Genomic DNA, 2,919 nt, shown 5'->3' on the forward strand with positions numbered 1-2,919 from the left:
TCCTTGTAAATTCTGGAGTGTGGTCTAGACCTGTTCGATCTGTCTCGAGATAACGCTTGTCATGAATTGATACTATACATAAAATTGAATTGAATTGAATTGTGTTAATACCCAAACAATTGTCTAATGTCAGGGATTCTTACATATCAATTATTTGTGTTATGGCCTTCTCCACCTGTTCTCAAAACTACTTTACCGGACAGAAAGAAAACATGCATGTGATTTTATTATTTTACCTGCATTCTCTCCAGCAACCAGCTCCTGGAAAAATTCTTCCCGTAATTAAGACTTATTTTCCAAGCAAATTCTCTCCAACGTATTTTTTCTCTGCAAATGTTGCTGTCCTTTCTGACAGACTGCATCACAATTCACATCAAACTTCAGGTTTTTATCACTGATGGTTCCCAGATACTTACGCTGTTCAATTCCAGTTCCCTTAATGAAAGTCTTAGATGGTGGGTGGGATACTTTCCTAAAATCAGTGACCATATCCTTGATTTTTGTGATGTTTAATTGGAGAAAGTCCTCATCACACCATTGGACGAACTCATCCACCACTGGCCCATTATTAGTGAAGATAATTCAAAATTGCTGCTTAATTTACTCAAAAATTAGGTGTAATTTCATGTAAATGAGATTTATTCACCATTAATTCCATAAAGAATCGTAAAACTAGTGGTAATAAGTAATGAAGTTGGCCAAAAAGATGTAATACAGAATTGGGTACTCAAATATAGGCTACTTTATGCTTTATAAACAGGCAAACCCAACTGGAGAAAATGTGCATGATCGGCAGGAAGACCATACGAGGGTTAATTATTATTTCAATAGGTTTCTAAGTTAAGAATATATTGACATCAAAACACCTGTAATATTTCTCAGACATCCTCTTACAACTTTCACAGTTGTTAGTTTGTGGAAAAATACCAATATCCCTGATCTTATTAAATCCATATTTAAAAGGTTTTAATTTTAGCAAATCCTATAGCATCCTCATCAGTGACCCATTGTCTATAAAGTGCAAATTTAAAGGTTATCATTTTAATAGGTTTCACATTTATGAATATACTGACATAAAACCACCTGTAATATTTCTCAGACATCCTCTTTTTTTTTATATGTAATAGTATTTTAACAATCACGGATATTGATAAGGTATTTTCAAAAAATACATCTGGCATGAGCAGATAATTTATAAATATTTAAAATAACAGAAAACAACTAAATGGTGGTAGGTAATACATCTAATTTCATACCCTGCTTTAGTAAAAAAAAAAAATTCAGGGCTCTGGGTTATGTGACAAGTGACAAGTCGCTCTCACCTGAGAACATTGTCGAAGCATTTGCAGGACGCAAAAAATGAAAGTTACTGTTACACTAGTCTGGACATCTTGCCATGCCAACATTGAAACAAAGGTTGCCTAAATGCCATGTGGGCTATATACATTTGCTGTGAGCTTACTAATTGATTGCGCGTTTTGTGTAGATTTGGACTTTATACATTTTTTTCCACTTTGTTTAAACTGCAAAGTGAAGAGTCCTCGTTCACCTGTTTAGAGCTGGTTGGTGAATGTGATGCATGTAGAGATACACCGTGTAGAGATACACCGTGTAGAGATACACCATGTAGAGATACACCGTGACCATTTTTGTAGATCTACTGATCGCAGTGGATTACTTTTTTTGTTTCATTGGATCAGGTCAAAATACCGAACATTTTTCTAAGCGTTTTATGGTGTGATTGTGCTTTGTTTCTGCGTCTACAACAGACTGCAGGTTGAACACTGATTGTTCACTGTTACATTTTAGTTGAATTTAAGTGTCTGGCATTCTGCCACCGTCTCTCCATTGCATTCCAAGACAGCCGTGCCGCGACTGGCTTTCATAAGGGCAAATTGTTACATTAATTGTTACATTTTTACATTTTAATTCAAAATCTGCTTTAGGCCAGGTCTCAACTGCTACAATAAGGCTGTTGTTGTTGTTTTTTGTTATCCTCTGGCTGTTGTTGAGTTATAAAAAGTTGAAAACAGTGTGTTTCTGTTTTCAGTATGATGCAGCCAGGATAGGACTAATATGCATTTTGTCCGTGAAGAGGTCAAGATGGCCCATTTGTGTCTCACCCACACCCTCTGTCTTTGCCAGATCAATTAGAACTGAAAACTATTTATCATACAGAAAGAACCCGATTGTTTCCCACCAGGAAGTAACTTTCTGTCTGCTACCCCCTGGGGTCTTAGACTAGGCTAAGACAATAAAATGTTGATTAAACTGAATTGATGTTAGAATTTCACATTTACACGATAGAACATTTTGATCTGTGACCAAAAATGACCCAAAAGGGGTGGAGTTTAGAGCCATATCCTTCCTCATTGGACAGAAAAGATGCGCTTGGCATGTTCCCATGCCAATAACAGACCAATGAGAATTGATTTGAATGCACCAGGTGAAAAGGAACCGCCCCAAGGCGCAGGGGATAAATGTGTGTGAATAAGGAATAATCAAGACTGGTCTCATGCAACTCCATCATGGGGGAAGCATGGATCGGTCCACTGTCAGCTGCAATGTTGTCATGTTGTTTGTGTCATACTGTCTTTGTCTTATCATCTTCATCATTCTGTTTCATTAAACCTTTTCTTAATTCTCAATTGGACCCGAGCCTCCTTCCTCAGTGATCCAACGAACACAAAGTTAGAAAATTCTAACACTGTCCTGCATAATTAACATCGCTAAAGCAGAAGAAGCGACCACGGAAGACAGATTTACAAGACTATCGTCCACTTGAGAGTCAGAGGCAGAGGCACTAGCACCAGCGGTGGTTGTGCTGCATCTTGGGGTGGCAGAGACAAAGGTGTGCTAGATGTTGTGAATCTGAGCTCTCCTTCATCTCCTGGTTGCAGATGACTCTGAGACCGTTCG

At 37.8% G+C, this 2,919-nt stretch overlaps 1 long non-coding RNA gene across 1 annotated transcript in view; it reads left to right on the forward strand.

Moving 5' to 3' along the window:
* LOC116702716 (uncharacterized) overlaps positions 1–2,913 on the forward strand; it is a 19,252-nt gene extending 16,339 nt beyond the window's left edge. Inside the window, exon 3 of the long non-coding RNA XR_004335241.1 lies at positions 1,350–2,913. This is a non-coding gene — a long non-coding RNA (uncharacterized LOC116702716). The remainder of the gene's footprint in view (positions 1–1,349) is intronic.
* Positions 2,914–2,919: the final 6 nt, after the last annotated feature.

This window comes from Etheostoma spectabile, chromosome 15, assembly GCF_008692095.1.
Source record: "Etheostoma spectabile isolate EspeVRDwgs_2016 chromosome 15, UIUC_Espe_1.0, whole genome shotgun sequence".
Lineage (NCBI taxonomy): Eukaryota > Metazoa > Chordata > Actinopteri > Perciformes > Percidae > Etheostoma > Etheostoma spectabile.